The sequence below is a fragment of the Schistocerca cancellata genome, chromosome 3 (genome assembly GCF_023864275.1).
Source record: "Schistocerca cancellata isolate TAMUIC-IGC-003103 chromosome 3, iqSchCanc2.1, whole genome shotgun sequence".
Classification (NCBI taxonomy): domain Eukaryota; kingdom Metazoa; phylum Arthropoda; class Insecta; order Orthoptera; family Acrididae; genus Schistocerca; species Schistocerca cancellata.
Window position 1 is genome coordinate 752,402,001 of NC_064628.1, and position 23,839 is coordinate 752,425,839.

The 23,839-nt window shown below is 44.6% G+C and overlaps 1 non-coding gene across 1 annotated transcript; it reads left to right on the forward strand.

Annotated features, from left to right (window-relative positions):
- Window positions 1–345: 345 nt before the first annotated feature.
- Trnat-ugu (transfer RNA threonine (anticodon UGU)) lies at window positions 346–420 on the forward strand. The gene has a single exon. It is a non-coding gene; the product is annotated as a tRNA-Thr (tRNA).
- Window positions 421–23,839: the final 23,419 nt, after the last annotated feature.

The following is a 23,839-nucleotide window of genomic DNA, read 5'->3' on the forward strand; positions in this document are numbered from 1 at the left end:
CATATTTTAACTATATATGACGGTAGTATCTGTTCCCGAAAGAACAGTTACCGTGGATGACCATGGAGCTTTGCTAGAAATCAAATGATAATTAAATGGACACCCTAGCTCTAAACAGGCGGTGATGTTAAAATATGGCTTCCCGGCCATTGACCTTCATGTGCGAACGCACACGTTATGCCCGAACACGTACGGGACTTGGTAGATTAATCTGCCACGAGTAATGAGTATGATGGCAAACATCTATTAGGCGCACTACGAATGTAGTGGTGTGGACATGTTGGGAATGTGGATCTCACGGGGAGCGTGCAAGGGTTAAGTCCCTGCAGACGCACTATCCTCTGTGCCCGCGGTGGCTCAGATAGAAAGAGCGTCTGCCATGTAAGCAGGAGATCCCGGGTTCGAGTCCCGGTCGGGGCACACATTTTCAACATGTCCCCAATGAAGTACATCACTGCCTGTTTGCAGCTAGGGTGTCCATTTAATTATCATTTCATAGTATCAAAAATGGTTCAAATGGCTCTAAGCACTTGGGACTTAACATCTGAAGTCATCAGTCCCATAGACTTAGAACTACTTAAATCTGACTAACCTAAGGACATCACACACATCCATATCCGAGGCAGGATTCGAACCTGCGACCGTAGCAGCAGCGCGGTTCCGGACTGAAGCACCTAGAACCACTCGGCCACAGCGGCCGGCTGAAACAGTATCCAGTAGCACTTGGGGATTGTGGTAAGGAAGGTGAACGGTCGACTTCGGTTTATTGGAAGAATCTTAGGACAGTGTTTTTTATTTCTGAAGGAGACCACACACAGGATGATAGTGATTTTTGAGTACTGCTCGAGTATTTGGGATCTGTACCAGGTTAGATTAAAGGAAGACATCTAAGCAGTTCAGAGGCAGACTGCTAGATTTTGTTACTGGTAGGTTCATACCACACAGGTCGTACGGAAATGCTTTGGGAACTCAAATCTGAATCGCTGGAGGGACGGCGACGTTCTTTCGAGCAACACTTTTTTTCTTTCTTTCTTGGGGTCTTGGTCCCACTTCACGCGGGGTCAGCCGTGTTACTATTGGTTCAAATGGCTCTGAGCACTATGGGACTTAACATCTGAGGTCATCAGTCCCCTAGAACCTAGAACTACTTAAGCCTAACTAACCTAAGGACATCACACACATCCATGCCCGAGGCAGGATTCGAACCTGCGACCGTAGCAGTCGCGCGGTTCCTGTTACTATTGATTTGGCAGTGTTAGCTGCAGAGGATGGCCGGATATCCGTCCTGTCACGACACCCTGAACACTCCCCACTCCCTTCGGACGGAATTAGTATACCCCAGCTGTCTGAGTCTAGACTCTAGAGTAATCCATGGAATAGTGCGAACGTTTGCAAATGTCGGCGAAGCGTGTAACTGAGGTTGGACGTGGGAACCAGCCCTGTATTCACCTAGTGGGATGTAGAAAACCACCTAAAAACCACATCCAGGCTGCCCGGCGTACCGGTCCTCGTCGTTAATCCGTGGGGCCGATTCGATCTGGAGCCGGCCCGCCTACCCGAGTCTAGGAAGCTGCGCATTAGCGCTCTCGGCTACCATGGCGAGATATTTTTCGAGGAACACTATAAAATTTAGGCAACCGAGATTTGAAGCTGACTGCAGAACGATCCTACTGCCGGCAACATAGATTTCGTGTAAGGGCCACGAAGACTAGATACGAGAAATTAGGGCTCATACGGTTTGTCTGAGGGTGGAGCAGAAAAGAAGACGACTAGTAGTTCCACAGGGTACCCTCCGCTACACACCGTACGGTGGCTTGCAGATTATGTATGTAGATGTGCATGTAGAATATGTTCTCAGAGCTGTCAATGCTCGAAGACTATTTAAGTTATATATATATAAAGATGGTATCTGTTCTTGCGGACATATATAATTAAGGCTCACCGGCCATTTGACCATCTTCTTCCGTGCGGAGGCACCAACAGTTCCCGAAATCTTACGGGAATTGGCAGTAAAGCCGCGAGTAATGAGTATAATGGGCAGGGGCACTATGAGTATAATGCGGGACAAAAAGTTGCGAATGTGGATTTCACGGGAGGCGTGCCAGAGATCAGTCCCTGCAGTCGCACTATCCTCTGTGTCCTCGGTGGCCCAGATGGATATGTGGCCGAGCAGTTCTAGGCGCTTCAGTCCGGAACCGCGCTGCTGCTATGGTCGCAGGTTCGAATCCTGCCTCGGGCATGGATGTGTGTGATGTCCTTAGGTTGGTTAGGTTTAAGTAGTTCTACGTCTAGGGGACTGACAATCTCAGATGTTAGGTTTCATAGTGCTCAGAGCCATCTGTAATAATAAAAAAAAAAAAAAACTGAGTGGAAGGATCAACATACGAACTTGAACGGACGTCATGTGACGTCCACAACGACTAAACACAACGATTTAAAAAAAAAAAAATGGATAGAGCGTCTGCCATGTAAGCAGGAGATCCCGGGTTCGAGTCCCGGTCGGGGCACTCATTTTGAACTGTCCCCGTTGACTTATATCAACGCCTGTATGCAGCTAGGGGTGTTCATTTCATTGTAATTTTATTTAAGTTATAGAGACCAGTACACAGTTCTGGACGCCGTGTGCGCGCCATAGACAATGATATCGTTAGTAGCGGCCCAAGGAAGTATGGTAGGACATCGCTTGTCCTCTGTGTACATAAACGATCTGACGGATGGGATGAGCAAAAATCTCAGTCTTTTTGCTGATTATGCTGTAGTGTGCGGGGAAGTATTGTTATTGGGTGACTGTAGTGGAATACAAGATTATCTGCATATAATTTGGTTTGATATGATCAATGACAGTACGCTCTAAATATGGAAAAAAATGTATACTAACGAAGATAAGTAGGGAAAATAGTGCTGTAATGTTCGAACACAATATTAGTAATGTGCAAGTTGACGCAATCACGTCCATTAAGTATCTTGGCTAACATTCCAAAGCGACATGAAACGGAACGACACGTGAGATCGACTATAGGGAAGGCGAATGGGAGATTTCGGTTTTTTCGGAGAATTCGAGGAAAGTGTAGCTCCTCTATAATGGTTACCGCATACACTTATGCGGTCCAGTCTTGAGTTCTATATGAGTGCTCGGCATCTGCATCGGGTCGGATTAAAGGAAGACATCGAAGCAATTGGGGGCATATTACTAGATTTGCTACTGGTAGGTTCGATCCACTCCAAAGTATTACTAAAATGTTCCGTGAATTCAAATGGGAATTCGTGGAGGAAAGACATCGTTCTTTTCTTGAAACAATGTTGAGAAAGTGTAGAGAATCTTTATTTGCGACAGAATGCAGAATGAGCCTACGCTTGCCAACATACATCTTACATAAGGGCCTCGAAGACGAGATTTCACGTATCAGCACTTGTACGGAAACGTACAGACAGTCGTTTACCCCTCGGTCCATTTGCGAACGAAACAGGAAAGGCAATGACTACCAGTGGTGGAAGGTACCCGTCACCATTAACCACTTGACTGATTTCGGAGTATATATATAGATTTAAATATAGATCTTGTTACGAAAGTAATACGTCGAATAGTCATATAGCACCCACACTGGTCACTTAAAATCAACTGAAGTGACCAATACGACCGCAAGATGACTGCTTAACTTGTTACTTTCGTAACAAGACAGTGGTTCTTCTGATGACTCGTAAGTGTCGAAACCAACAAATCGCAGTTAGTCCATATGTGCGATGAAAACAATTGTTTATAAAAAACTTTGGAAACAGATCGCCTGCTCCAATTTGACGACGCCAAATTTCATTGATCTCTATCCGTGTTGGCAGTAGTGTTTCTCATAGCTTTTAAAGAGAGCGTTGGTTACTTACATCCAAGGAATTCAGGGGGGAACTGAGGTAAACTGGAGTCTACATTACGCTCTGTCTGTTACTTGCTAGGCGCCTGACAATGTGCTGCTGCGTCTCGTACCACCTAGGGAAGATGGTCACCACACGCACCTGTACTTGAACTACTCGGATTGATTCATAGCTAAACTAACCAAGTATAGCACAACAAAGGTCCTAGAGGATGCGACGAAATATTCCTCTCACCGTATTGCTTCTCTAAACATTGCCTTTTCGTCCAGCGGTGGATTAATAACGTTTGTTCGTCGACGTTTCTCACAGGACACGTTGCGTCTTTGTTCACTATGAAGTAGAAAACGTGAATCGCCGATGATTGTTACCTGTCTTCAGTACGGAGTAGACTACCTTTGATAATGTCGCGCATTTGAAGTTTCTTTTGTCGGTGGAACGTCATCAGCAAAGGCGCAAGCAATATCTCGTGTTCTGAGCTGCATATGCATCAGTGTTCGCTGAACTAATGTGGAAGTCATGGGTCCAGTTGCCGCCCGATTTACGCTGAGTAGGCAGAACTCATGGGAAGGAATTAGGTGTTACGTCGATCGTAGGCCGCTGTAGCCTATGCGGTGCAGATATCTGCTTACGATTATTAGCGGGAACGGGCTCCTAACGCCCCATATTCAAACTGGCTGCGGTCTCACAGAGTAGACCGTTGAATATTACGTGACCTCCGTTCGTCAAACACTAGTGGGCATCTTGCGCTGCAGCTTATGCGTAGGGAAACACTGAGGTATTGAAGATCCGTCGCAGACAATACCGTCTCGGAATTCCGAATTCCTGTCCAATTTTCGTTGTGTCTTGGACATGTATCTTGCGCCGATTGAAATCCCACGCTGAAAGACACTTAACTCGCTGCTTGCTGCCATATAATTATGCCTGTACCAGACTGTCAAGCTATCGTGTCTATCTTTTCCTGTTAGACGGAACTGGCCGCAACATTCAGGCCTTTTACACGGCATATCTTCTGATGGGACACCATTCCCGTGACTTTTGACCTCTCCGTTTGCTTGCATGGTGAGGTATTCAGCTGTAGCATACCATTGCGCCTTCGTGCGCCGTCAGAATCGATGTTAATCTCTTCTATGACTTTCACAGGGAGATTCGCAGATTTCGCTATGGTTGCTGGTACTGACCATTAAAATTGCTACACCAAGAAGAAATGCAGATGATAAACGGGTATTCATTGGACAAATATATTATACTAGAACTGACATGTGATTACATTTTCACGCAATTTGGGTGCATAGATCCTGAGAAATCAGTACCCAGAACAACCAACTCTGGCCGTAATAACGGCCTTGATACGCCTGGGCATTGAGTCAAACAGAGTTTAGATGGCGTGTACAGGTACAGCTCCCCATGCAGCTTCAACACGATAGCACAGTTCATCAAGAGTAGTGACTGGCGTATTGTGACGAGCCAGTTGCTTGGTCACCATTGTCCAGACGTTTTCAGTTGGTGAGAGATCTGGAGAATGTGTTTGCCAGGGCAGCAGTCGAACATTTTCTGTATTCAGAAAGGCCAGTACAGGAACTGCAACATGCGGTCGTGCATTATCCTGCTGAAATGTATAGTTTCGCAGGGATCGAATGAAGGGTAGAGTCACGGGTCGTAACACATCTGAAATGAAACATCCACTGTTCAAAGTGCCGTCAATGCGAACAAGAGGTGACTGAGACGTGTAACCAATAGCACCCCATACCATCACGCCTGGTAATACGTCAGTATGGCGATAACGAATACACGCTTCCAATGTGCGTTCACCGCGATGTCGCCAAACACGGATGCGATCATCATGATGCTATAAACAGAACCTGGATTCATCCGAAAAAATGACGTTTTGCCATTCGTGCACCCAGGTTCGTCGTTGAGTACACCATCGCAGGCGCTCCTGTCTGTGATGCAGCGTCAAGGGTAACCGCAGCCGTGGTCTCCAGGCTGATAGTCCATGCTGCTGCAGACGTCGTCGAACTGTTCGTTCAGATGGTTGTTGTCTTGCAAACGTCCCCATCTGTTGACTCAGGGATCGAGACGTGGCTGCACGATCCGTTACAGCCATGCGGATAAGATACCTGTCATCTCGACTGTTTGTGATACGAGGCGTTCCGTATTACCCTCCTGAACCCACCGATTCCATATTCTACCAACAGTCATTGGATCACGACCAACGCGAGTAGCAATGTCGCGATACGATAAACGGCAATCGCGACAGTCTACAATCCGACCTTTATCAAAGTCGGAAGCGTGATGGTACGCATATCTCTTCCTTACACGAGGCATCACAACAATGTTTCACCAGACAACGCCGGTCAACTGCTGTTTGTGTATGATAAATGGGTTGTAAACTTTCCTCATGTCAGCACGTTGTAGGTGTCGCCACCGGCGCCAACCTCGTATGAATGTTCTGAAGAGCTAATCATTTCCATATCACAGCATCTTCTTCCTGTCGGTTAAATTTCGCGTCTGTAGCACGCCATGTTCGTGGTGTAGCAATTTTAATGGCCAGTAGTGTGTATCACTGCCGTTTCCAGTCAGCCGTTCTGAACCACCTTGCTGATTCTGATTGTTTTCCTATGCAACTTGTTGCCATCCTGACTGAGTGGCTGGTTTGACGTGAGCAGTGGTCTTCTTGGTCTACGCTACTACTGGTAAACCGTGAATTGGTTCCCTCGAGATGTCACGACAATTTTCGTGAGCATTATGGTCCAAGTGCTGCAGTGCACCTTCTCTCATCATCTTCTGATCGGGACGCTAAACTCCAGACTCTCTCGTTCCCGTTGCTCTACAAGTCACTACTGCGGGTGTACCGCTACCGCTGCGGCTGTGTCCGCTTGCTGAGGAAGCCAGTCCGTCAGAGTGATCTCCGGCAGAGCGACCGCAGCGCCGGTTTCGCCCCTGGCGGCGCACGCCAGAGCGCATGCGCGCGCGCATGTGTGCTGCGCCTGGCCGTGTGTGGCCGCGGTGCGCGCACGCGCCTACCTCTCGTCATCCTGCCCCGGTCTCGCCATAGTCCGGCCTCTGCCGGAGCCAACGCCGCACGTCCAGTTGTGCGACGTGGTGCGCAACTCGGCCAACCTAACACAGGACCGTGCCTGGAGCGACAACGATGGATTTACGAATTAAGCACGGCCAACGTACAGGCTGAGAAAAAAAAGAAAATATTTCAGTTGTTTATTAGAAACTATGGAAGTTAGAATACACTGCACATATCAATAGACAGAAGACGGTTCAAAGTTTTATGTTTGCACAGACAATATACGATTCACTGAACATGAGGTCCGCCCCGATACCTGAGTGGTCAGCGTGACGGAACGCCGTCCAAAGGGGCCTGGGTTCGATTCCCGGCTGGGTGGGTTATCATATCATCCCTTTCGACGCGCAAGTCACCAAAGTGACGTCAACTCGAAAGTCTTGCACCAGGCGACTTTCTACCGGCGCGGGGCCCTAGACACCCGACACTTCACTTCACACCACTCGACGTGAGCACTATGTGTTGCTCCAGAAACATCGAAACAGCAGTCCGCTTCATCACACATACGAATCAACAGGTATCTGGTTTCCTAAATCGACAGCTTCAGCAATTCGATTTCTCAACTGTTGCGAAGTAGCTGCCATAGTTTTATGTACCGCCACAGAAGAAAAAATCGCAAGGCGTGAAGTCTGGTGACGTGGGAAGCCGAATGCAAAGATCAAGGTCTTGCTGTACACCTCTTCCAATCCAAAGTTGTGGGATGCTGTTGTTAAGAGAACGCCGCAACTCAAGAAAAAAGTGAAGCGGCCACCGTCATGAATAAAAATGATCTCACTGGAGTCTTCGTGAAGTTGAGGAAACAACCAATTTTGCATCATGTCCATGTAAGATTGGTTCAAATGGCTCTGAGCACTATGGGACTTAAACTGCTGAGGTCATCAGTCCCCTAGAACTTAGAGCTACTTAAACCTAACTAACCGAAGGACATCAGACACATCCATGCCCGAGGCAGGATTCGAACCTGCGACCGTAGCGGTCGCGCGGTTCAAGACTGATGCGCCCAGAACCGCTCGGCCTCTCCATGTAAGACATTCCTCTCACAGTTTCCTGCGCGAAAAAGGTATGTCCATAAACTTTGTGAACAGGAAGAGGACGAAACACATTGAGTTTCGATGAATCTCTTTCATGTTCGACGATGACACCAGGATTTTGTGACCCCCAAATTCCTACGTTATGGCAGTTTACTTTAGCCGATGGCTGAAACGTCGATTCGTCCGAAAAAATGAGTCTTTCGGAAAAAGTGTCCTCTGCAGTATCCTAATCAACTGAAATGCGAAATGTCGTACCATCTGTTACAGGCGGCGGGACGCAATTGCTGCGGTAACTGGTTCCTGGCCGACCCGTCTTACAGATTCCCCAGGGCTCCGTGTGAATGCATCCCGGATAAGCACGACATTTTCATCCGACGTGCGTGCCCGACCAGTGCTCTTTCCTTTGCAAATGGAACCAGCTTCCAATAATTTTCTGTGCCAGCCACAAACCTGCTTGTGCAGAGGCGGCTTCTTGCTGAATCGACGGCGGACTGGACCTTGCACGTGAACAATCTACATCTACATCTACATCCATACTCCGCAAACCACCTAACGGTGTGTGGCGGAGGGTTCCTTGAGTACCTCTATCGGTTCTCCCTTCTACTGCAGTCTCGTATTTTTCGTGGAAAGAAGGATTGTCGGTATGCCTCTGTGTGGGCTCTGATCTCTCTGATTTTATCTTCATGGTCTCTTCTCGAGATATACGTAGGAGGGAGCAATATACTGCTTGACTTCTCGGTGAAGGTATGTTCTCGTACCGAGCTACTGAGCGTCTCTCCTGCAGAGTCTTCCACTGGAATTTATCTATCATCTCCGTAACGCTTTCGCGATTACTAAATGATCCTCTAACGAAGCGCGCTGCTCTCTGTTGGATCTTCTCTCTCTCTTGTATCAACCCTATATGGTACGGATCCCACACTGCTGAGCAGTATTCAAGCAGTGGGCAAACAAGGGTACTGTAACCTACTTCCTTTGTTTGCGGATTGCATTTCCTTAGGATGCTTCCAATGAATCTCAGTCTGGCATCTGCTTTACCGACGATCAACTTTATATGATCATACCATTTTAAATCACTCCTAATGCGTACTCCCAGACAATTTATGGAATTAACTGCTTCCAGTTGCTGACCTGCTATATTGTAGCTAAATGATAAGAGATCTTTCTTTCTATGTATTCGCAGCACATTACACTTGTCTACACTGAGATTCAATTGCCATTCCCTGCACCATGCGTCAATTCGTTGCAGATCCTCTTGCATTTCAGTACAATTTTCCATTGTTACAACCTCTCGATATACCGCAGCTTCATCCGCAAAAAGCCTCAGTGAACTTCCGATGTCATCCATGGAGTGAGTTCGCGCAAACTACAACACACAAAACGATTTCTCTTGTGGTGTGGTCGCCATGTTAGTACAAACGAACAGCAGCGGCCGGCCGCTGTGGTAGAGCGGTTCTAGGTGCTTCAGTCCGGAACCGCGCTGCTGCTAAGGTCGCAGGATCGAATCCTGCCTCGGGCATGGATGTCTGTGATGTCCTTAGGTTACTTAGGTTTAAGTAGCTCTAAGTCTAGGGGACTGATGACGTCAGATGTTAAGTCCCATAGTGCCTAGAGCCATTTGAACCATTTTGAAATAACAGAGCAGCTGTATCACGACTTCGAACCTTCCTCTGTCTAGTGACATCCGCAATGTATTTCTAACTTTTATAGTTTGTCTGTAATAAACAACTGAAATCTGTTCTTCCTTTTGAGCAACTTGCTGCAACATGTGTAAGAAACGAGAGGAAACAGAACGGAATACCAGTAGAGACGTGGTAGGACAATAATAATGATAATTTTAAAATAATTTTTAAATTGAACCTTACTTTGGCGAGTTGCATGTTCCTATTCACCCCAGTTATCCAGTGTGGGGAAAGGGGATCTACTGTTTAACGTGGAATCCGAACGACGCATCGTTCTTTGCGACTTATCACGTCGCTGAAAGGTGAAACCTAGGTTAAAGGCAGACTGAAAATTTCAGTACTCCGACCGGAATTCGGTCCCGTTACCTCTCGGTTTCCAGCGCGTTACTGCTGGACTACCAATCATGACATGTTATGATTAAAAACGGTTTAAGTCACGGACGGAGTCTTTGTCTTCTGCTGGTCAGCGTACATCGAAGAAGCGATGATGGAAACACAAGAAAGGTTTAGTAGTAGGATTTCGACTTAGAGTGGAAGGATATCACTGATAAGATTTGTTCATGACATTGCTACCCTCAAGGAAAATGAGGAAAAATTACAGGACTTACGATACTGCAGTGCCTGTGTTATTCAGAAATACTATGTTTTGTTCCTTCGGACACGCATGCAATGCCCGAAGAAACAGGCAGTGCGGCGACTACAGCGGTTTTGAAATACATTAATTGTCTTCGCAGTTACGAATGTGGACAAACAGCTGTATGATGGAATGACGATAATGAAAATTTGTGGCCGACAGGGACTCAAACCGGGATTTCTCACTTGTCGCAAGTGGTCGCCTTTCCATTAGGCTATCCTACGACAGACTGACCCCAAACTTCCATCTGTCGCCAACCATGTGTCTACATCCGGCCCCCATGTTGTTGTTGTTGTGGTCTTCAGTCCTGAGACTGGTTTGATGCAGCTCTCCATGCTACTCTATCCTGTGCAAGCTTCTTCATCTCCCAATATGTACTGCAGCCTACATCCTTCTGAATCTGTTTAGTGTATTCATCTCTTGGTCTCCCTCTACGATTTTTACCCTCCACGCTGCCCTCCAATACTAAATTGGTGATCCCTTGATGCCTCAGAACATGTCCTACTAACCGATCCCTTCTTCTTGTCAAGTTGTGACACAAACTCCTCTTCTCCCCAATCCTATTCAATACTTCCTCATTAGTTATGTGATCTACCCATCTAATCTTCAGCATGTTTCCATTGTATACCGGGTGATCAAAAAGTCAGTATAAATTTGAAAACTTAATAAACCACGGAATAATGTAGATAGAGAGGTAAAAATTGACACACATGGTTGGAATGACATGGGGTTTTATTAGAACCAAAACAGAAAAAAAGTGCTAGAGGCGTGAAAGATCTCTCGCGCGCTTCGTTTGGTGATGATTGTGTGCTCAGCCGCCACTTTCGTCATACTTGGCGTCCCAGGTCCGCAGACCTCAGTCCGTGCGATTGATTATTGGCTTTGGGTTACCTGAAGTCGCAAGTGTATCGTGATCGACCGACATCTCTAGGGATGCTGAAAGACAACATCCGACGTCAATGCCTCACCATAACTCCGGACATGCTTCACAGTGCTGTTCACAATATTATTCCTCGACTACAGCTATTGCTGACGAATGATGGTGGTCATACTGAGCATTTCCTGTAAAGAACATCATCTTTGCTTTGTCTTACTTCGTTATGCTAATTATTGCTATTCTGCTCAGATGAAGCGCCATCTGTCGAAAATTTTTTGAACTTTTTTTTTTGGTTCTAATAAAACCCCATGTCATTCCAAGCATGTGTGTCAATTTGTACCTCTCTATCTAAATTATTCCGTGATTTATTCAGTTTTCAAATTTATACTGACTTTTTGATCACCCGGTACATTCCAGTACAGGGGAGACATTTTAACTGAAAAGGAATCAAGGAACGTTACATCGTATTTCTGAACAATAGAGCCAGTGCAACATCATATTTATCCGCCGACACCCGGCAAGCAACATTCAATTAAAATGTGTCTCCTGTACGGGAATATACTCTTATATAATGGATGTACGAGTGCAGATTGTAGACACATGGTTGACGACATGTGGGTCTGGCCGTGGAGCATGTTTGCATAGCCTAATGGTAGCCGGCACGGTAGCTTAGCGTCTTCGGTCAGAGGGCTGGCCGCGCTCTGTATTTTGTTTGTTTGTTTGTTTGTTTGCTTTTAAGAAAACTGAGTGAAGGAGTTATCCGATGAAGAAATTGGAGGGATGTCAAGTGAAGTCCACCCACACTAAATGCCGAGAACAATGACGAACAATATTAAGAGGAAGTGGTAAGGTGACCGCTCGCGATAAGCGGGAAATCTGAATTCGAGTCCAGGTCAGGCCCAAATTTTCATTGTCGTCATACCATTATATAGCTGATGGTTGCCCATGTTCGCAACTGGTATACATTTCATGCCACTGTGAGAAGGTCGTCATTATTGGAAAGTCTCCTTCCCCCCCCCCCCCCCCCCCCAGTATGTTCTTTCAACTTGGCGCGAAGATGGAAATTGAGTGTTACAAGAGATCAGGACTCTCCGATCAGCATCACCTACGGCTGTGCAGTCTTGGTCAAATTGTTGGCACCGTTTCATTACGGCTGGACGCGACATTGCAACTGGTCCATATACCACCAGTATTTCATGGTGAATCTGTGTGGAATTCGAATTTAAGCGTTCCTCCCGCAAGAATTGCACTACCCCGTGTACTTCAACTCTGAGTAGGTTTGCAATTGCCACGGCATTTCAGTTATCCGTACCACTAATTGAAATTAGACCCCCTTCCTTTATAAGATGTTCCACAGTTGGCCTCTTAGCCGTCTCATCGGTCATACAAAACTCTCTCTCTCTCTCTCTCTCTCTCTCTCTCTCTCTCTCACACACACACACACACACATAGAGATTCGCACACCCAGACATACTTACTTCAGTGACCGATGTGCCGCTGCCCGTGTCCGGCTAGGTAGGGGTAATCTAATTTTCAGTGGATTGACAACTTGTATTAAGTTCGTTAGCAGCTTTCTAATACTTCTGAAAAATAACATAATATGAAGTTAGAAAAGAAAGAGAGAGAAAGGTAGAAGATTCCTTGTTGTTAATGTAAAAAACAGTAGTTAATGAAATAGGGAAAACATATGAAAGGAAACATCCAGTCACCAGCTAAGCCAACAGGGAAAGCCTCGGAAAGCTCCTCGGGCCCAACATTTCCTGCTTACTAAACTTAATCTTAGTATTACGTTAAATTATAAACTTCCATATTTTCTAGTGTCCTTGGCACTAACTGCACCGCTTTCAATGTATTAATGAAATAATTTCACATCGTACAACTTGCTGTTTCTGTGTATGCTAGCCCGAGAGGCAGGTCTCGGAATGGCGCCGTCGATCTGTGGCCCTCAGACCAGCAATTTTTCTATCCTAAATTTCTAAAACTAACTGCTATTTTACATGTCACTATACATATTTTCATTTTTATTGGCTCATTCCATATACTAAAGATACAGTTTCAGAATGTATAACCTATCCTTAGTTCCTTAAAGTAATTTCTCTTCAATATCTTTAGACATACTTTCGTTTGTTTCTCTGATGTGTTATTCTGTTGCTTTAATTACGATGTTCCATTAGCACATGATAATTTGTCCATTGATTTCACTTATATTACGTATTTGCGATTACAGTCATCATTATTACATTGTAATTCTCTCCAAGTCTCATTACGAATTGTTACGTTAGATTTATTAAATTGTCATGTTTCTACATTATTACACTTTTAAGCATTCAGTTTTAAATATTCGTTTTTGTACTCTTATTGTTTCTATGCTCTTTCCACTTATCATGTGTGTGTACCCGTTGTACTGTCTGTATCTCTTCCTTTGCCTTTGTCAGTACTGTAGTCGTCTGTGTCTTCAGTACCACTCTCGTTAGCTGCATGTCCTATTCTACATGTATTGATGTTCGTAGCCTCTCTCTAACGTATTCTTCTTGTAGCTAACTAGAGATTTTGTCTGCTGAGTTATCTAATTCTGTCCATCTGGCTTGATCCCTAATACAGCACAGGCCGGCCGGTGTGGCCGAGCGGTTCTAGGCGCTTCAGTCTTTTTTCTTTTGAAATCTTTGTCGACATGGCTTTAATTCTTTTTTATTTATATATTGTAATATTTAACCATTTAAAAATACTGATCAAGAGACTAAAAATTAGTCTCCATATTGTATTAGTATTGATTAGTATTCACATTGCAACAGTTAAAAAAAATTATTTTTAGTTGCGAGTTTACAGTTTTTGGGTGGCAATCGTCACCCAAATATTTGAAACACAAATTGTTCTCGTACAATAGACATACTATAAAAGCGCTGTTCTACATTCATGTTTAGAATGAGATGACGGAAGTGTATAAAGGGCATTTCTGAGCACACTTGAGCGATATCCTCCTTAAGCAGCAGCCACCAACGTATTTCACCTAGTTGACATAGGATTTACGAGTCTTATTTCTGTTTAGATTGCAGCTTAGAGGTAGCTTTAGGTTAGAATGGACTAGAGCCAAAGAGGCATTTCTCAAAGATTTTATGACAGACAGTACTGACGTTGCTGCTGATCATTAGGCATTAAGTAAACATCATCGTTGGTAGATGATGGCAGGGGCTTTCAGTTTGAAACTGTCCCTCGGGAACGGTGTATTCACCGGTGGGTGATGTTTTATGTTTTATGGTTTGGGCTGGCCGGCCGCAGTGGCCGAGCGGTTCTAGGCGCTTCAGTCTGGAACCGCGCGACCGCTACGTTCGCAGGTTCGTATCCTGCCTCGGGCATGGATGTCTGTGATGTCCTTAGATTAGTTAGGTTTAAGTAGTTCTAAGTTCTAGGGGACTGATGACCTCAGATGTTAAGTCCCATAGTGCTCAGAGCCATTTGAACCATCTAAAACTGTCACAGCTGTCGATATTGCCATGTCTCAGATCCAGTCATCTGGCCGGTGTACGTAATGCACAGCATAATGTCGTATATTCTGGGGTCCCGAACATACGTGAAGCTGTCTGAGATTCATGCGATACAAATGTGTAGAGTAGGAACTATGAACGGTCGAAAAGTGTATCATTCCACGACTCAGACCAATACTGTACCGCAGCAGAACTATAAGGGACAGTCTGGACTGTATGGAGGGCATGGGCCGGCCCACAGTTCGCCAAGTTTGTTTCGACTACGCCGCAGAAGTTTCTCTGGGAAGCCCTTACATCCTCCATACAGTCGCGATCCCTTCCAATGCACCGAGCGGGGTGGCGCAGTGGTTAGACACTGGACTCGCATTCGGGAGGACGACGGTTCAATCCCGCGTCCGGCCATCCTGATTTAGGTTTTCCGTGATTTCCCTAAATCACTCCAGGCAAATGCCGGGATGGTTCCTCTGAAAGGGCACGGCCGACTTTCTTCCCAATCCTTCCCTAATCCGATGAGAACGATGACCACGCTGTCTGGTCTCCTTCCCCAAACCAACCAACCAACCTTCCAATGCGATCTCTATGTTTTTGGAGCCCTGTAGAAAGACATTTGTGACCATCTATTTTCTTCGGACGAAGAGTTGCACGCCTGGGTCCGTAGGCAACCGCAAACATTTTTCCATGAAGCCATTGACCGTCTTGTCTCAGAGAGGGATAAATGGATTAACAGTTATGACATTACTTTTAAAATAATACACAGTTTACTTACTTTTTTCCATGTGTCTCGTTTCCATTTGAGAGTACCTTAAATGTTTGCGGGAAACCCGGAATATATACTCGCTTATAACAACGCGCTGCTCTTGTCGGGCAATGGTCTTAGCGTGGGAAAACTTGTGTAACCCACTTTCTGAGCAGGCAGGTGTATAACTCAGCACGGCGAATGGAGATATCATTGGAGTTCCCGCTGTAGCAAAACTGGTACATAATGCTTGAGGGATAGCCCCTGGTTCCTTTCGGCTTATGTAACCTGCGGGGAAATTTTGTGCGGCAAGCAGTGGCTTGGTGACTGACTCTCCGACCAGCGGAGTATTTCCGTCGTTTGCTGCTGTTCATAGCGCGACACATAATATCGACATTTATAGCTGTTATCGCTACATCGATTGCGCGACCGACAGTGTCTCTTTTGTAAGGCGTCCATCAACAACAGTGGACCGGCGAAACGCAAGATCCGTGTGTGCTGCTACGTAACTGCCTTTCCAGATGCGGGATAGCGTCGGCCATGTACAAGCAGAGCTATAACTTTCTTTCCGTTTGCAATACACTCAATTTTTTAAAAGAACCCAACAGCGGCTGGTACCTCAAGGAATTTGTTAAGGCTAAAGTGGCACTATACACCTAATTACGTGTTGGAATGAAAAAAAGTAAGAGTAGGTTTAGCGTTCCGTCGACATTGAGGTCATCAGAGACGCAGCACAAGTTCGGATTGTGCCAAAGACGGGGAAGGACATCGGCCGTGGCCTTTGAAAGGAACTATCCCGGCATTTGCCTGGACCGATTTAGAGAAATCTCGGAAAACCTGAATCCGGATGACTGGACGCGGGTTTGAACCATCATCCTTCCGAGTGCGAACCCAGTGTGCTAAGCACTGCGCCACCTGGCAGTCTGTGTTTAGTAAATAGTGTAGTTGATTCACGTACAGTTCATTCTACCAGTCACGGTATCCCCGGGAAAGAGTAGCGTCCGCAGCAATGTGGAGATCTTTTTTGTTCGGTAGGAGTAAGGAACCAAGAGCGAACAATAAGAATGGAAGGCCAAGAGAGAAGTGCTCGGATAAAAATAGATGTCAAACAGGGATGCAGTTCAACCCGTACATCAAGGAAGCAATGACGGAATCGAAAGAAAGATTGGCAGTGGAATTAAAATTCAGGGTGGTAGGATTCAATGATGAGACACGCTGACGATGTTGCTGTCCTCAGAGAAAATGAAAAAAAAAAAAACGATTACAGGACGTACTGAACAGAATTAACAGTGTAAGGAGTACAGAATATGGATTTAGAATAAAGAGAAAAAAGTCCGAGCCCTTTTCATAGGGACCATCCCGCTATACGTCTTGAGCGATACAAGGAAATCACCAAAACTTAAATCATTATGGCCAGAGGGGGATTTGACAAGTTCAATGCGTTACCACGGGATGCATTTTGAGGAAAAAATATATTCCTCCAGCAACAATGCACGAACTATTTGGGACATATTAAAAAAAGAAATGGGAAAAAGGAATGACAAGAATGAGAATTTCTTTGAAGGCAAACAATGATGTGATAAAAAGTAGTTTCAGAATTGTAGACACTTTCAGTTATTTTTATTAGTAGCACATAATTTAGGTCTGAGTACATTCTTAGTGGATGGATTACAATAGCAAGACAAGTTTAATAAGATTCAACTGCTGCTTTGTCTTAAGAAAATTACTAGACATACGCAGATTAGCTACCATTGATACTGAAAATAACACTCTGTTTTTGATAGCAGAACTTTGCGTATCGTTCGAAGTGCTGGTGGAAACCGCTTGGTAAATCGCTCGTATGTGGCAGGATCGATGAGAGCGACCGGGAGTAGATGATATTCTCGCCGAGATTGCAGCGATATATCGCTCATGCGCGGAGTCCTTAACCAATTTGACGCGTCCGACAAAGTGTAAGTAAGGGCGTAAGAGGTTATGCGAAACTGATATAGCTAAAAACTATTTATCATCAAACTAAGAGGCGCCATTAAGTAGTCACGACTATACTGATGGCCTATTACGCACAAAATCGTTTCTTCGACTAAGTTGGCAGCGAGAGAAATCAAAAATGAGCAGTTCGAATCCCAGCGACCTCTAGCGATTCAACAAGAAGCCACGAAAATATGGGCGCACTGTATGGTGATTGAGGATACGAGATGCACTGCCGCAAATACGACCATGCTGACCCACGTTTGTTAATTATACTTCTGTAGAAACAACATTTCCAAATCGCATTTCATTCCATTACTACCCAAAAATTTTAAGAAACTATGATTTAAATGGTAAATACAGCTTAATGCATGACGTGCATCTCTAACGCGTTAGAAATTCTTACAAAATGCACTACTTCTTATGATTTGTACACTGGAAAAAGTGTTTTCCAAGAGACCATGGCAATACACTAATCGTGGCGGAAATTATCGGTACGAGTTTATGCCGAAATGCACTTGATGCGGAAACTTCGCAGGAGAATAATTAATTTGTTCTATTCTGATTTTCACATAATTACAAGATTTATAAAATTCAGACTTCTCCAGCATAAACTGTTTGACACAAGTCTTGGTAATTTCCAAGAATGATTGCCTATCGATGTCGCTGGGTCCAAACGATACATAACGAACGTGCGATAGTAAATCGATAATGCGAGTCTCGTGGCGGGCATTATGAGTATGTTTAATGTGGTCACTACAGTAACGACAAAAGAAAAGCGTTACAAAAATACTTGTAATTTCAAAGGAGACGACTTACCTTACTCGTCGCAGGTGTTATCGTCATGTGAAAGTCCATGTGATGTATAAACTACAGGGACAATTCCCTTTTTCCCATCGCCAGGGTAAACTCTGCCAATATCACGCAAGAATATCGGCAGAGTGTCGCATGCGTTAACTTTTTCCTGCAAACGGAAGTTCTGGAAGTAGGGTTACTGAAACAACTACAGTTCGTCTCTTTGCCCTGGACGCCCTTCTCTTTTTTATGGAAGACTTCATAGATTTCCACAGCCGGTCAATATTCTGCATGTGGACACTGGGGTCATCCGAAGACACGAACTCCACAGAATGGTTCACGAATTCGTGGTCGAACCCTTCAGCTTTCAGAGTCTTGTACGACTGAAACCCGTCTGTAATGACTTTAGTACCGGGCAGTATGAAGTGTTTTATGAGACCCACTGAAGTGACCTTGTCTCGAGGACAATACTCTCACAACGAAACACTATCGGGACACTCTTTCTATTCCACCGAATATCCAAATATGATCGATTTCATTTTTTGAAGGTCGTCCTCTCCGGTTGTCCCGTCTAGCTATATGAGATTCGTCCACTTCTACAACTTTTTTTCGCTCCACCAGTTGGTACACTATCATTTGTCACTACCACGTAACATACTTCTCGGCAAAACCCGAAATAGTCACACACGATATTTGCAGATAACACAGTTTCTGATGCTGTTGCTTGAACGTGTAGTCTCGAATCTAGCACGATAGAAGAATTACGCCCGTCTGAATGGATAACTTGGAAGAGTCGAACCACGTATTAATCCTGATACTCGTTCGTTTTCCGCACGGTCGGCAATGAAATTGCAACGGTATTTCAGCATCGACACTCCCCTTACGACCTTACGAAGTTTAACCGACTTTGCAGCACTACAGTCAACACAGTCCCTCCTATCCTCGTCCGGCAGAACTCCATACTTGCGGCAAAAAGTCAAACAATTCTGTACGCTGAATATGCATGGAATTAGAGTTTTCCATGTCAGAGTATCCGCTGAAGAAACGTAAGGAACACCAGACATCACACTCGCTATCCACAGAAACCGTCTGGGTTTCCTAATCAAGTCACAAATAATTGGCGCGGGAATGTAATGTAGAGGAACTAAAGAAACGACGGAAAACAGATAAAAATGACGATCACAAATAATTGATCATAACGTCAGCCACAAGACTCACATATTCGATTTACTATCGCACGTTCGATATGTATAGTTTGGACCCCGCGACATCGATAGGCAATCATTCTTGGAAATTACTCAAGTCTTGATGAAGGATGTGGATGACTAATTTGTGAAACCTGATTACCGAGACTATAGCTGACGTGTCAAAGATCAAGATGTTCATCAAATACAGGCCTGAGGGAATTTACGCTATGCTTGCACAGAAATGTGAAGTTGATTTGACTCCTGTGTTTTCGGTGCTGCGGATTGGCAGAACTTAGATGTTCGTTAACAGTTTACCTTGTTACTGCCACCGATCCTCCGTGCTCTACTGCATTTCACTGTCTTCGTAACATTTTGATGTCTGGGGACGAACACGTCCGTGTGGATCGCCAGGCGCCTCGTCACGTACTGTTGCTCGGCAACAGCTTGGGCGGCTGCATGGACCACTGCATTGTTGAGCTCTGCCTCACGTCTCGGTCAGACGAGAAGCTGCGGCACACAACATGTAAACCACACATGGTAGCAATGGTCCTGTGCCAGCTGATAGTGTGTGTTGCGTCGCATTATGAAATAGTGTGTGGAGTGATTGGGAACGATAAATGAATTAACATTATAGCACTAGTCTTTTACCCTATAAATGACTAATATTAAATAATTATGTGCAGTGTTTTGCAGAGTAAGGCGAGCCAGCGGGTGTGTTGGACCTTCCATCGAGCTACAGACCCCCTTGAAGATGTCTCCTGCAGACGGGGACGAAACGTTGGGAATTGAGACAAAATTCATCCACCGACCACGGCATAACAGCCCGGATAATCATAATGGACATGACATTTCCGGCCGTGAAAGTCTACATTTTAGTATAAAGTAGGGATGAACCGAATGAAATAGCACTGTTTTAAACAGACTTGCCTAGTATTCGGGATGGTGGAGGTAACAGTTTTCATCATGTCGTCCTGGTTTACATTTTACATTCTTTCTCTCAATTACTTTAGGCAAATGCCGACATAGTTTATGCTTTAATACCACGGCCGATTACCTGCCCATTCTTGTCAAACTAGATGCCTAAATACCTAAGTGTCTTTATATACGAGTTCCATTATTTTCTGTTCTCACCCTGCAGTACCAAGATATGTCCACTATACTTGTAAAAGTAAGATAAATAGAACGAGCGGTTCTAGGCGCTTCAGTCCGGAACCGCGTGACTTCTACGGTTGCAGGTTCGAATCCTGCCTGGGGTATGGGTGTGTGTGATGTCCTTAGGATAGTTACGTTTAACTAGTTGTAAGTTCTAGGGGACTGATGACCTCAGATGTTAAGTCCCATAGTGCTCAGAGATATTTGAACCATTTGATAAAGTGGCCACTCTAAGGGAAATTGACTTTTCTCCAAGGCATGGTTATCTATAGAAGTTAACCGCTTACACATTTTGAATTTACATGCTATACTTTTAAATGAAAAAAAAGTATTACGAAGTATATCGATTTTTCTGAAGACCAGGTACCTCATTGTCCACAAGAGAATTGGAAACTGAAAACGATGGTGTCATGACAGCAAGCAGACACATTTATTTTACTTGTAGCAGCTCTTAGAATTGGCAAACAAAATGAGGTCTGCTGCCCACCGAGCTTACATTTTCATTTATCCTGGAACAGTTGTTATAGCAAAGACATAAGACCATGTAAGCTTTGAATCAGCATAATTGTTTTGTTTCATTAAACACTTCCTCTGGCCAAAAAACTCCCCCGACACGGAGGTCATTTCGAAGAATGATTGCCTATCGAAGTCGTGGTGTCAAAACGATACACATCGAACGTGCGATCGTAAATCGGTCATATGACTCTAGTGGCGGGCATATTGAGTATGTTTACGGTGGTCACTACAGCAACGAGAAAAGAAGAGCGTTACAAAAATACTTGTAATTGCAAAGGAGACGACTTACCTTACTCGTCGTCGGTGTTGTCGTCATCTGAAAGTCCGTTACGGCGTTCTGGATGGATAATTTGGAAGAGTCGAACCATGTATTCTTCTTGACACTCGTTCGTTTTCCGCACTGTTCGCAATGAAAGTGTAACGGTATTTCAGCATAGAAACTGTTCTTACGAAGTTAAACACACTTCGCACCACCGCAGCCTACGCAGCCCCTTCTTTCCTCGTCAATAGTACTCCATATTTGCGACAAAAAGTCGAACAATTTTCTGCGCTGGATAACATGGAATTAGATTCTTCCATGTGAGAGAATCCGCCGACGAAAAATCAACACCAGATATCCCACTCACTAACGACATAAATCGTCTGGGTTTCCCTAGGAACTCACAAATAATTCGCGGAGGTATGTAATTTAAAGCAACTAAGGGAACGACGGAAAACAGATAAAAATGACGATCGCAAGTAATTGATCACTAGTCCCACTACCGGAGACGCATGATCGATTTAAGACAAACCAGTTTCGAACGCATCGTTCGGACCAAGCGATTTCGACAGGCAATCATTCTTGGAAGTTACCATTGCTGACGTGTCAAAGATCAAGATGTTCATCAAATGCCGGCCGCGGTGGTCTAGCGGTTCTGGCGCTGCAGTCCGGAACCGCAGGACTGCTACGGTCGCAGGTTCGAATCCTGCCTCGGGCATGGGTGTGTGTGATGTCCTTAGGTTAGTTAGGTTTAAGTAGTTCAAAGTTCTAGGGGACTTATGACCTAAGATGTTGAGTCCCATAGTGCTCAGAGCCATTTCATCAAATACATGCCTGTGGGAATTTACGCTGTGCTTTCGCAGAAATGTGAAGTCACTTCGACTCCTGTGTTTTTGGTGCCACGGACTGTCAGAACTAAGATGTTTGTTAACAGGTTACCTTGTTACTGCCACCGATCCTCCGTGCTCTACTGCATTTCACGGTCTTCGTAACATTTTGATGACTGGGGATGAACACGTCCTTGTTGATCGCCAGCGCCCCTCAGCAACTGTTGCTCGGCAACAACATGGGCCGCTGCAGGGTCCACTGCATTGTTGAGCTCTGCCTCACGCCTCGGTCAGACGAGAAGCTGGGACACACAACATGGAAACCACACATGGTAGCAATGGTCCTGTGGCAGCTGATGGTTCAAATGGTTCAAATGGTTCTGAGCACTATGGGACTTAACATCTGACGTCATCAGTCCCCTAGAACTTAGAACTACTTAAACCTAACTAACCTAAGGACATCACACACATCCGTGCCCGAGGCAGGATTCGCACCTGCGACCGTAGCGGTCGCGCGGTTCCAGACTGTAGCGCCTAGAACCGTTCGGCCACCTCGGCCGGCGGCAGCTGATAGTGTGTGTTGCGTCGCATTATGAAATATTGTGTTTCAGTATTTGGAGTGATTGGGATCGATAAGTGAATTAACAGTATAGCACTAGTCATTTAACCTATAAATAACTAATATTAAATAATTATGTGCAGTATTTTGCAAAGTAGGGATGAACCGAATGAAATAGCACTGTTTTAAACAGATTTGCCTTGTATTCGGGATGGTGGAAGTAACAATTTTCATCAGGCCATCCTGGTTTACATTTTACTTTGTTTCTCTGAATTACTTTAGGCAAATGTAGACATGGTTTATGCTTTAATACCACGTCCGATCACCTGCCCCATTCTTGTCAAACTACATGCCTAAACAAGTGTCTTTGTATACGAATTCCATTATTTTCTGTTCTCACATTGCAGTACCAAAATATTTCCAGTATCCTTGTAAAAGTAAGATAGATAGAACTTTTACTCCACATCCACGACCACAACTACCACCTCCTCCTCCTTCTACTCATACTCCATCTCTTTCTCCTCCTACTACTACTAGAGGACCTTAGGATAAAGTGGCCACACTAAGGGATATTGACTTTTCTCCAAAACATGGGTATCTATAGAAGCTAATCGCTTACACATTTTGAATTTACGTGCTATAATTTTAAATGAAAAAATAATAATAATATGATGTATATCGATTTTTCTGAAGAACAGATACCTCATAGTCCACAAGAGAATTAGAAGCTGAAAATGATGGTGTCATGACAGCAAGCAGAGACATTTATTTTACTTGTAGCAGCTCTTCGAATTGGCAAACAAAATTAGGCCTGCTACCCACCGAGCTTACATTTTCATTTATCTTGGAACGGGTGTTATGTCAAAGACATAAGACCACGTAAGCTTTGAATAAGCATAATTGTTTTATTCCATTTGCCAAAGTTATTATAGTAGAGAAATACGCAGAAAACAGCACATGTACATTATAAATTGTACAGTCCGTTTCTTTAATTTTTGATTAGTTGTTTTTGTCGTTTGCAAATCTGTGCGGACAAAAAAGTGTCCCTGGTCCGGTGACATGTTTACAGAAAGAATCACAGACTTCAGTATTTATACGTTAGTCATAATTTAGCTACTAACATGGTCTATTATTGTGATTATTTTTACTGATGTGACATACAGACCGTTGCTGATAAATGTCATGAGGAGACAGATT